This window comes from Diorhabda carinulata, chromosome X, assembly GCF_026250575.1.
Source record: "Diorhabda carinulata isolate Delta chromosome X, icDioCari1.1, whole genome shotgun sequence".
NCBI lineage: Eukaryota > Metazoa > Arthropoda > Insecta > Coleoptera > Chrysomelidae > Diorhabda > Diorhabda carinulata.
Genome location: NC_079472.1, coordinates 64,784,032 through 64,797,437, shown reverse-complemented (window position 1 = coordinate 64,797,437; position 13,406 = coordinate 64,784,032). Strand labels below are relative to the sequence as shown.

General features: G+C 30.7%; 1 protein-coding gene across 3 annotated transcripts in view; it reads left to right on the top strand.

The window, feature by feature from the left end:
- The window catches only part of LOC130902529 (disintegrin and metalloproteinase domain-containing protein 11), a 750,052-nt gene that overhangs the window by 392,246 nt on the left and 344,400 nt on the right, over positions 1 to 13,406 (top strand). The gene's annotated exons all lie outside the window — the stretch shown is intronic.

The window sequence follows — 13,406 nt, the reverse complement described above, 5'->3', positions numbered from 1 at the left end:
TGGACCATAATATTGGGTTTTCATAGTTGATTGTTCAAAGAGAAAAACCTAGCCAAAATTATTCCTCTCATGTCCCAAAACACAGAACACCTTCCCCTAAACCCAGAATCGCCAAACCTTTCTATGCTAGAACTAGGCCCAGTCTAAGCAAAGTAAATTTATTTCATTCCGAATGTCTTCTCATGAATTATTTTCAGACTGCACCATGGACAATAAAAATAACCAAATGTCAATGGTGAAAACTGCTATTTCAAATTGACTTTGAAACACTTAACCCAGAAAGATCATCATCAAATCTACCACTATGAACAAATCTTTAATTTAGAGCCTAAATACAATATAACGAACCTCAAAAGTTACCTCAGGCAGATTATAAACTCAATTTAACAAATATCTGATTAGCAATAATCAACTTGTACTGTTGAAAAAAATAGAATCAGTAATATCCAGTATATGCTTGATGAACTGGCACTCCTTAGTCTTTCTTCCTCCATTCCTTAGATGCCCGTTTACTCTTCAAAATATAGGGTGTCCCACGACACTTTCTCATATGGCAAAATACTCATAGCAAAATCATCAAAATTTCTACGTTCAAGTTTTTGGATACGATCTTTTTAACTGATATATTTTTAAATATGGCTGACTTTCGGTTCTACCATATCAACCATCAGTTGACAATTTTTTTGTAAGAAATTGGACCGTTGCAGACCCTTATAAATTATTTTTTCAAGAGAATACTCTGCAACATATGGAAATGGTTTCTATCCGATTCATTTAAGCAAATTCAGACGTATTTAAATCTATGTTGAGAAATTTTCCATTTCATATATGGTGTGTTTAAAAAGGATTCAAAATTTAACTTCATAAATATCAAATTTTCTAATTTTTCTAAATAGAACCACCAGGTTTTTGCTACTTCAATGCATTTAGGGGTAAAAAATAAGGCATGTGTAATTTATAAACCTTTCCGTTATCGAGATATTAAATTTTTTCTGTAAATTTTTAGAGAAGCAGTTGTTTTCTAAATTTTATTTTGACCCCTTGATATAAGCACTAAGAAAAGTATTTTTCTTTATCTTGTCAAGGTCTGTGAAAAAAATCAAATCGTATTTGCTAATCCTATTCAACTTTTAGTCGTTTCCTAGATATTTGAGGCTTCAAATTATTATTGTATTTTTCAACAAGTTTTAATTTTTTATGTATACTTTTAGTAGGCTTTGTAATAAATGACAATTATTCAACTGTCATTGGTCAAATTGATACTGATACTGATACCGAAAATCGTAAACATTTATTATCTGGATAACGATGAGGTCTAGGTTTAGGAAAGTACAATAATTTCCTTCATTTTTTACCCCTGAATGCATTAAAATAGAAAATAATAGGGGGCTAAATCCAAAAAATAAAGAAATTTGATATTTATCAAGTTAAAATGTCGACACTTTTTATAAACAACCTTTATGAAATTGAAAATTTTCCAACATAGATTCAAATACGTCTGACCTTGCTAAAAGCAACTGAATAAAAACTATTTTTATATCTTTAAGTGAATCCTCGTAAAAGAATAATTTATAAGGGTCTGCAACGGTCAAATTTTTTACAAAAAAATTAAAATCTCAAAAAGTATGGACTTTTCGAAAAAAGTTTTTGGACCAGAGTTACAGTCGACTTCCAGTGGAACCGTATTTGAAAATATTTTAGTTTATTTTTATTATTATATTATTTTCATTATTTTACTATAAGTATTTTGCCATATAGACAGATATTTTTAACTCGTCGTGGGACACCCTGTATAGTGGAGAGGCCTAAACTCTTTCCAACGTGTTAATTACCGCTCAAATTGAGAAATCACGGCACCCACGGGGCTGAAATTTTGCGGTAACCGAGCCGTACCCAATTCTTCAGAAATATCGTGTACAGTACAGCGTCGGTATTCCAAAATGAATTTTTCTATAGAGCTGACGTCCTCATCGGTAATACTTATTCTGATACACCGCTTACACTGAAACTGATTAAAAAAATCCAATTTTTATTTATAGCCAGTTAATTTTTTTCTAGAATTCGACGTAAAAATGAGGATTCAATAAAGAAATCATCGAAATCGGTTGATTTTTCGATTTTTTAGTGTCGAAAACGAAGGAAACACGATACTATAAAATCACCAATTTTTTTATTACTTCAGTAAAATCCTATTCAGCATAATTTCGTATCGCGTAGTTCTTTCGAATCTAATAATCAATATTAACATGATTTTAGTTCCTTCCAACGAAATACAGTTTCGTATTACAAAGCTCTTTTTAAACGTTAATATCTCTTTCTCATGTTTCCCATAAAAGAAAACTCGTTTGGTGGAAAACAGAAATATATGGAGTTTTCCTCGATTTTCTTTCCTCTCTAATTACAATTTTCTTTTTTTGTTTTCGCTAAAGTAATTTGAGATTCGTTCATGGAATCATCGCATTAGGAAAAACATTATTGTCTTTTTTTTGAGCGAATAACAGTCGTTATTATTTACGGGGTAATTATTTCTTTTTAAACTGTTCCATTATCTCCTAAAGACTCAATTTTAACAATTATATGATTATGATCACCCCAGAAATCTCTACAATTATTCGGATTGATTTAAAGAAGATTCTATCTAACACCAATAAAGTACATCTGACGAAATGAGAATATATCTTCTTCCAGCTGATTCCAAATGCAAAACGTTTTTCCTACCACGTTTGGTTAACTCACAAATAGATAATTTATATCTTTAGGATTCATTCCAGACCACAAAATAATCAGATACCCGCGACGCTAAATATAAAAGTTAAGCCAATTCATCGAAGGATGGATTTAGTCCAGGTTCATTAAAGCAGAATTAAATCATCTAAACGTATCGAGTTTAGATTTGAAACAGAAAATCTCTTAGTCCTAGGTTCATTCATTTCATGGTATCGCTATAGACAACGAGATTAACAACCTTTACTTTACTTTACTTTTGTTCTGATATTCCTGATCTAATGAACTATTTTGGAATCACTTAAGAAACGTCTACTAAGTGGAGATTTTTATCAATTTCTATAAAAAAAGTTTAAGGGAATTTCTTCTACATAATGGCAATGAATATACCTTCAATTCAGTTGCCATTCTTTTCATTTGAAGGAAACAAATAAAAACGTTGAAAATCTGTTGGGCAACATCAAATATACGAAGCACCAAAGGTCAACACATATCTTATGTAAATATGAAAGTAGAGCTTGTGATAAACACTGAAAACAAAAATTGTACCTGGTATGAAAAACATCTTGCATTGACCATTGATTGACCCTAAAGAGATTATGATACCGCAACACAAAGCTCGGATTTATGAAGCAACTTGTGACTGAGTTATTAAAAAAATCCGCCCGCTTCAAATATCGTTTAGGAAAATTTCTCCGTATTACCTAAGAAAAAATCAAGACGACAATTGTCGTGGGTCCACAAATCCTAATTTTGATGGAGGTCGCAAATTTTTAAAGGAGTATGAATCAGAGAGAAATCTAGCTTGGATGGGCTTTAAAAAAGTTGTGCTTGGTTTTATGAGCAACATTATAATTATGTTGAGTGAAAATAAACGTGAAAGTGCGCTTCCTACATTTCCACCTTGACTATTGCCCTGAGAACCTAGAGGATTACAACTAAGACATAAAAAATTTTTTTACGTTACTATCTTATCTAGTTTTACATGCTTATGTCTTCATGACTTTTCATACATCTCTGTGCACGTCAACTGATATCGAAAATAATTTTTAATATGGGAAAAAATTTGTTTCTCTTCATATTCTACATATCATAGTCGAGTGAAATCAATTTATGAGATTGTACAAAATCTAAACATGATAGAGAAACACGGCATTAAAAAACATTTCAGAAACAACTATTTTCATCGCTTCACCTGTAAAAAGATTTTATATGCAGTTTGGTCTGATTTATTCCTGAGTATACCATGTACACGATAGTGACAATCATAATTCCTTCGAATGTTTTGACTAAACCTTATATATAACAACTCCTTTTCTCTGAATATCAATTTGGAAGTTTGTGGTCCCAATCTAGAAAATCCATGTTTGTTCCATGGTCGATTATATGTGACATATTAACGGGTCGAAAAACCATCTTCAATATTTGTTCTTGTCCATGATAATAAAAAAAATCGTTGAGCACAAGTTGCATAAAAGAAGAGTTCGACTTATGCAACAGAATAACTGGTCAAGAAAGAGTTATTGGAGTAATTGATTGATTGATTCACTTTACCAGAATGAACATTCATATTCACATAATAGAAATGCGAATAATTTTATGACGATCAAATTAAAAGTAGGATAATAGAAAATAAAAAACGAAATTGAAAACAAACTTTTTAGTAAGAAAATCTTGTACGAGGTATAAGGCACAACACATATTCATATCAGTGTCCTCATATCTCAAAATTCAAGTAGCAACCTTCGTAATATCTTTTGAATCGATTCTTTTTTGACGACCATTCACTTAGAACTTTCTGGGACAAACTGTATTCACTTCCCAAGTATAAATAGTATGAATGGATTTTTCTCTTTCCTCAATAATCAATATGTCTTCTTTCCACTTTGATTTTCAGTTCAATCATGTCTTTCTCTTAGTAAATCCTAACCCAGAAAAACCCGGGAGAAGATCTGACCCATATAGACACATTGACACTTATCTAGAAATTGTATAAGCTCTTATTTGTTTTTCATTTGAGGAGGGCTCTTGCAGTACAGTCAACAAGAATTAGAAATATTAGATAGATAATTAGAAAATCTAAAATTAGAAATAGATGGGTGATTCCATTATAACTGTGATATTCAATGTCCTGTATTGTTTTTTTGTACTAGTCATTAATTAATAATCAATTAATAAAAATTTTGTGTTAATTGAATAATTCTTAAGATATTTAAACATTATTTTTATACAATATAACTTGCCACTTAAAGAAAACTTATACTACATCACTTGAATGTCAGTACCGTGTCATGTCCATTCCTAGAATTTACCGATAAATTATTAATTTTTTTTGTCGTAACAAATGATTTAAACTAATTACCTTATAAATTCTAATGTTTATGATCAAACTGAGGAAAATTGATGCACTTGTTGTTTAATATCTTAAGTTACCATGTCAGTACCGTGGATAAATGAGTCAGTACCGTGGAACTCAAAATCCGACATTTGTGTCTTGCTCGTGATACTTTGAAGTTGTAGTAAATTCCTCTTAGAGTTTTATTTTTACAGTAAAATAGATGAATAATATGCATAAAAAAGTTAGAAAAGTTAAATTTTAAAATCTTGAAATTTTGAATACAAAAAATCACAGTTAGAACGGAATCACCCAGATATCATTTGATAAGAGTTCTTCATTTTAGTCAATTCTCTTTTTATTTAGCGTTCTTCTCACGAAGGAGTCATCACAATTTGGATTCATCGCTCGATATAATTAAACCTAGTTTTAGTAGCGTCTAATTTTTTGTGAGATAAGTTTGAATCCATGATGTAGTTGCTTGTTAAATCTATATCGAGGTTCTCAAAGAAACGATTGCAGTTTTCGAATGGCACGTTCATTTTCTTAGGTAATCTTCAATGGTCAGTTTCTTTTATGAATGTGAAATTATATTTTTCATAGTGAAATTTTAAGCAAATTTATGTCTAGAAATGAAATTTGAAATGATTATTTTCTACATTAAATTGAAAATGACATTTTTGGACAAAGCTAAATTTGGAAAAATCATAATTCCCTCTATTAAAATACCCAGCTTTCCGGTTCTTGTTAAAATTAATAAAGGCACTTTGTGTACAAATTAAATAGGAAGTAGCAATTTCTCATAAAAATTAAATTCGGAATCATTTTTGTCCTAATTAGGATAAAAAAAACCTTTTTTTTAATATGAAACTGGAAAAGATATTTTGTGTCAATTAAGTTCAAAGAAATGATTTAATATCAATTCGAAGTTGGAGAAACTATGTTGTACAATAAATTTGTATAAGAAAAGCCAAGGAGAGGCTGGAAAAACAGTTTTGTACACATATAGAACCATTTTTCTGCAATTAATTTAGAAAAACAACTTAGGTATATAAATTTGGAAAAATACAGAAAATCATTTGTTTATGACTTTGAATTTGGAAAAATCGATTTTTTGGTTAAGTTTTCATAGGAAAAGCCATTTCTGTCGAAATAAATATGGAAAAGCACTTTTACATGAAGAAAAATTTGGAAAAATTATTTTACCACAAAAATTTGTATTTGAGATTCAATTTTCGTTAAAATTTGATTTAGAAAAACACTTTTATATGGATTGAAAATTGGAAAATTTTTTTTTTCACAAAATTTGGATTGGAAATGCAATTTTTGTTGAAGTGAAATTCAGAAAATCATTTCTATATGACTTTGTATGTGGAATTTCTCAAAAATTTTGTATGTGAGAAGCCATTTCTGTCAAATTAAATTTGGGAAAGTACTTTTATATGAGTATTATTTTGGAAAAATCACTTCTGCCCTATAATTTGAATTCCAAATGCCATTAAGCTTGAACTTAATTCGGAAAAACACTATTATAATAATTCAAACACTGGAAAAATCATTCTTTCACAAAATTTGGATTGGAAATGCCATTTTTGTTCAAATTGAATTCAGAAAATCAAATCTATTTGATTTTGAACTTGGAAAAATCAATTTTTTGATTAAGGTTAGATGGAAAAGCAATTTCTGTGGAAATAAATATGAAAAAGCACTTTTATATGAATATAAATTTGGAAAAATCATTTTTGTACAGAAATTTGTATTTAAAGTTCCATTTTCGTTCCAGTTTGATAAAGAAAAACACTTTTATATGAATTAAAAATTAGAATAATTTCTCTTCCACAAAATTTGGATTGGAAATGCCATTTTTGTTGAAGTGGAATTCGGAAAATCATTTCCATACGACTTTGTATGTGGATTTTCTCAAAAATTTTGTATGTGAGAAGCCATTTTAGTCAAATTAAATTTGGGAAAGTACTTTTAAATTTGGTACTATTTTGGAAAAATCACTTCTGCCCTATGGTTTGAACTTAATTTGGAATAACACTATTGTGACGATTGAAAAACTGGAAAAAGCACTCTTTCACAACATTTGGATTGAGAAAGTCATTTTGATTAATTAATTTGAAAGCATTTTGATAAAACTTTGAATTTGGAAAGATAAATTTTTCGATAAAGTTTACATGGGAAAAGCCATTTCTGTTGAATTTAATATGGTAAAGCTCGCTTATATGAATCGAAATATGGAAAAATCATTTTTTCCGCAGAAATTTGTACTTGAATTTCCATTTTCGTTTAAACTTGATTTGGAGAAACACTTTTATAATAAGTCAAAATTGAAAAAAATGCTCTTTCACAAAAATAGATTTGAAATTTCATTTTTGTTCAAGTGAAATTCAGCAAATCATTTCTATACGACTTTGAATTTAGCAAAAATAATTTGGAACCATCATTTTTGGTTCTAAAATTCTTATTGAAAATGCCTTTTTTTTCAAATTTATGCTTAAAAAGCAAATTCATATAATTTAAATTTGGAAAAATGAATTTTTCTATAAAGATTTGTTCCGAAATAAGTTGCGAAAAACTACTTATTTGTCCAAAATTTTGCTATCGAGAATAATTTTGACGTTTCCAAGTGATTTCGCTCTACATATTGGATTTACAAGATCCAATATGAGCTTCATATTTGACAATTATTAAATATTTTTCTTTGAATTATATAATGATCAATTTCACAATTAAATCACCTTACAACGAGCTTGATTTGTTCATATTTTTCTTCTTCTTTTCATTTTTCCTTTCGCCCTATCGAAATGTATTTATTATCCAATCAACAATTCCCTCAAACTTCTACTGTATTGCGCTAGTATCATTATTTGATTAATTGTCTGTTGTCTTTGCTTTTCCATATCTAGTATTTAATTGTTCCATCTTTTTCTTAATCTGCCCCTTCTCCTTCTTTCCGTAGTTCTTAATTTCTATATTAATTTTGTTCCCTATCTTGTTCAATATCCAAACTAGCTTAAGATGCTCTTATTTATTTTTCCTTCTATTGTTTCTCGTTGTTTTCTCTAATTTTCATAATTTCATTTCTTATTCTATCTATTCTAGATTTCCTTTTTATTTTTCGTACTTACTCTACTATTTTTTTCATTGAATATATTTGTTTATTTACTACACAATATAATATCATTCTTCTTTATTTATGACGAGAAAGTTTTTTCTGTAGATGTGAACATATTTCGTGGTCAACAAAAATTCAGGAACTAGAACGACTTTATTGGAAAACAGAAAAAATACTTTTCTCATAAGCAGACGCGTTTCTAAATTGTCCGCCTCGGGGGTCAAATTTTTTCATGTTTGAAAGACTCCAAACAAAAAAAAAACAGAATATCTTAAAATAGAAAATGTTTTATTTACTTTTCTTCAATTCCAAAATCTATATTCGCAGCTCAATAATAGCACGATTTAAATATATATAAACTACTTGCGCGTTCTAAAATAAACTGAATTTTCGATTTTTTTATAATAAAAAACTTTATTACAGATTTTCTAAATAATTGAGAATAAATAAATTTATTGAAACTTGGCGATTTCGTGACGAAACATTTCCCATGTATATAGAAAAAGCGTTCAACCAGAATCGATGTTCTTCAATCGTTCACAACGGATACATATAGAACATTCTCATTTAGTCAATCAAGAAGCAATAAAAATGCATGATTTCGATAACAAAATCAAGAAATCTTAGAAAAAAAGAAAATTCTCATGTGCGTGTAAGAGTTTTGACAAAAACACTTCATTGTGATGAAGTTAACAAGTAAAAAAACTGAGAAACAAGTCTATAAAAAGATTTCACCAGTTCAAATTCAGTTTTGATCGTCATAAAGTGAGTGAAGTAAGTTTTCGAAGAACCTTAAGAACATTTGAATAGTCCGAATCATTGTCTCAAAAAAGAAATGTGATTCCACGCTAAACTAGTGGATTTCATAACTAGATAGTGGTTAAGGTCATATGTACTGCAATCCAAAAGACCTTCTTTTATCACTACGGCCCTGAGGATACTAAGAATTCATAGTAAATCTTCTAATATCCATCATTTCAGAAAATACAGAGTGCGGTATATGTCCCGCTGCCAAAAATCTTTATCTTCTAACCTAAACGCCCTCAAACTTCCAAAAAATGTGGCAGAATTCACATACTGCATTATTTGCAGTTTCTAGCATCTCTCCTTTGATTTAGATAAAATACTATTGGCATTATGGTCCACTGAGTCCTTGTCTCAATTGGTCGTCTCTAGGTCTTTGCCTGGAGGTGGAAAAAAGAGTATCCCTCTTTATCATGTATCCCTTAACGTATTCTCTTTCGAGTTTTTAGGTGGGTTCCACATTTTTCAATATTTTTGTTATTTTCTTCTTTCACTAGTAACTAGAGAAGAGCTGGACTATTTCAGCAGAGTCTGGCACGCGGGATCAAAATCTGAATACAATCATATTCGATCCAGTCTCCTAGAAGAAGCGTTCAAAACAGCAATCACCTTGCTGTCATTCAGCCGTCACGATAATGTTTTCAAACTTAATTTTGCAGTATTTCTATCAAACTCCTGGTGAATTTCAGGTCAATACAATAAGGTTGCAATCAAGATTACATACGTATTTTTAGGAGGTGCAAGTTCCTTAGACTTAGACTTCGTATACAGTTTGGTTATCCTGGGATGGTCCCTTCTCTGCTCAGATTTGGCATGATTAGAAAGATTCCCAGAGTTCTACAATACTGGAAGTGACTTTAAACTAATATGGATGGAATTCTAATAGTAAATTATGGAAAAAATAATTTCACTACCTCGGTTGAAGTTTAGAAGACAAGGTGATGATAGGCATCCTTGATGATGAACATCCTTGCGTCATTTGTCTCTTTTTATGGTGTTCTGCCTTTGCATCTTAAGAATACATAGTTTTATGACAGACTAAGAAAAATTCCCATTTACCACCCTATATATATTTGATCTCAAACTATACAGTTTTATTTATTCTCTATATATTTATTTCGGATATTTTTGGTCAGCATAACAGCTGAAACAGAAAAACGTATAATAATATAAGAAATAATGGATCGTTTGGTTTTGCTCATCACCATTTTTTTTCAGTAAAAGCGAGTTGGTAGCTACTATCCATATATATATCTGGTAGTCAATACGATGATTTATATTTCTATTTTGGCGTCTACTCGATTTATATGGATATCTAACTATATTCATTCGAATTTAAAGTACTTTTTGTTGTATTCGAAACGACATAATTCTATATTTGTTGTTCTCTAAATATTTCCCAAACCTCCTGAAACCGTGCGTCCCCAATATTCCCAAATTATTTCTTATAGTGAAACCTGTGTTAAAGATTTATTAAAAAATGAATCAATAAAAAAATTTATCTGGAAATTTTTTTGTGGAATAAGAAACGTCAAAATCAAGGCATTAAAATCGAAAGAATTCATCAATGACGTATACATTTTTTTTTCAGCTTCTCAGCAACGTGTAATAGTTGAAATCTTGAGAAGTTTTCGTTAAACTCAACATTGTTTGTTTTAAACCAAGTGATAATTCCATTCCAATCCAGGAGACAATTATGCGAGGAACAATCAATATTCCATAAATATGCACGGCACTTATACCAAATTAATAAATGGAAAATAATGTTTACTCCCCGTATTAAATTCCATTCCATCATTTCCACTGTTTACCAATGAAAACATCGAATTGTTAACATAAATTCATTTCTATTAGCTGAAACCGTATGTACACGATTTTTTCGAAATTATTCTGTTAGAAAGTCTGCGATAAGCATTGGCGTGGCTTGGTGAGATTTATTTAATTAATAAATTTCTTTGACTGAATAAAAATATGTATTTCTTCAGAGAAAAACTATGAAATGACACAGTGTAGTGAGAATAAAATTAATGATAAACATTTACATATACAAATAAAGCAAGTTATTTCAAATATATTCGAATGCTTGAAAAAGGAAAATATTCCACAATCTGATAACGCAATCTTGATAGGAATTGCTGAATTAACTAGAGTAAATGAACTTTCCATTTATCAAGTAGTCACGGAAGGGGTTGCTGTGGATCAAAACTGAAATTAGTTCACAAATCTACTCAAGATTTTATACGTAAGTCGATTTATAGTTTATATAAAGTGACATTAGAAGTAATACAGCAGAAGATGCAATACACAATGCACGACTGCATAATGCCAATATGACAAATTAACTTCTCCAGTAGCTTAATTAGAAAGGCTACTGATCACCGATCTCAAATCCCTGATCTACAACGGATCACCTTTTCCACGAAATGAATGCGTTGTTGAGTAAAGAACAATTCGTTGTCGATGAGAAGCTTCAAGATGCTGTGAAGAACTACTTAAGCTTACTGGTGACACTTATTTGCACGAGGTATGACGAAACTGGCATCTTGGTATAATGAATGCTTTCTACTCTCTAAATTCCACGTTTATCCATGGCTTTCGGACAAAAAAGCCTTATCCAGAATACAATTATACCAGTTTAGAAACATTGTATCAAGTTTTCTCAGCATGTGGTTTCAAACACAAAAAACTAAATAAACGGATGGCACTAACCGAATTTTCAAGAATCGTTCGATGACAACAAGATTATTTGCGTCAGATAAAAGTACACGATGTAGTAAATTTCAGTTGGGTTGACAATAGTAAAATTTGCTGTTTAAATGGGCCATCTTATAAATAGTGCAGTGGCAGTAACAGTAAATTTTGAAGAAAAAGTGGCAATTAATGATAGAAGCATGAAAATTGGTACGTCGGGCAGTGATACCAAAAGAAAATGTGAAAAAGTGGGGTGAGCAATTTTGACGTTCTTAGGGTCGATTTTACATATTTTGACGCTCCTATTGAAAATTTCAACATTTCCTGATTTTTGTGAAAAATACGTCAAAATTGCGGTTTTTCTTCAATAGACCGAATACATTTTTCAGTATCGAATTTTCAATACGATATTCGAGTAGTAGAGGTCAAATATGACATTTTAACGTATATATGAGCATCGAGTAGATTACAAATTGTTTGCACAATTATTGACAACGATAGGCACTTAGATCGGTTTGATGGGAGGTGGATGTGGTTCTTGATGCAAGCACGATCTACTGCTCTACTTTTGAACTACAATGAATTGTTTAGTGCACTTGAATAAGTATGCACTGCATTAGCGATGGTTTCTAATTTTTTGGCACTTTGCCCAGGAAAGCTTCAATTCTCCCCAAATCTTTATTTATTTTTGCTCAAAAAATCCTTCTGGTGCGATAGAATCACAGACATTTTTTGATAATTCGGTCACCAATTACACATTTCGTTCCATTATTTGCTTGTAACAAAGAAAGTCGAGCATCTAAAGCTTTAGTCGTCCTGTATAAATAGTTTTGGGTAAAGTGATTGGAACTTCTTTGGAAGTTTATCTGGACAAACCTCTACTTTCTATTCGTTTCATAAATTCATACCGTGGTCCTTGCCAATGCATAAGGTATAAATGCTTACAAGCTTATATCTAGAAGCTAGTTTTGTACTGCTATTATAAACAGAAATTTAAGTTTAAATTATTTTCCTCATTATTCACATATCAAGCTGATGTTCAAGTGTTGATTATTCTTCTGAGTTGATTGATAAAGTAGACCAATAGATGGATGAAGTATTTAACCAACTATGAATATGCTAGAGCTACAATTTACACTATAAGACATATGCATTTTATGATCAATTTACCAAGAATTATTGATTAATTAGAGTCGTTGAAGGATCTTGGGGAACCATAAGAAACGTAGTCAACACAAGTAATTTATGAGCGCTGTTAAGAAACCAAAAGTGTATTACAAGGGTACTACATTTCACGTTGGATACCGCGTAATTCGAAAATTAAACAAAAAAAGCTTGTGTCGATTGGTGCAAACGCAAAAGACTTTCATCATATCGTGACAAGCAAAGAATCATGGATCTATGCAAATGAACCCGAAACTAAACGACAATCGACACTATGGGTCTTTCAAGACGAGAGAAACACAACCAAAATTGTTCGCGCACGATGCACTTCGAAGCAAATGGTCAATTTTGAATGGTAACCAATCACAACAGACGAATCATTCCCAACCAAAACAATGCGAGCTCCAACACATCAGTTCAAACAAAAACGTCCTTTAATAGTCCTTATTTTCGCAGACCAAAAATAAATTGCGTGGTCAACGTTTTTCTGTACCTGAAGAAGCGGTTGATGCGTTTAAATCACATGTTTTTAAAGTATTCCAATTATAACTACGACATTTAGTTGAA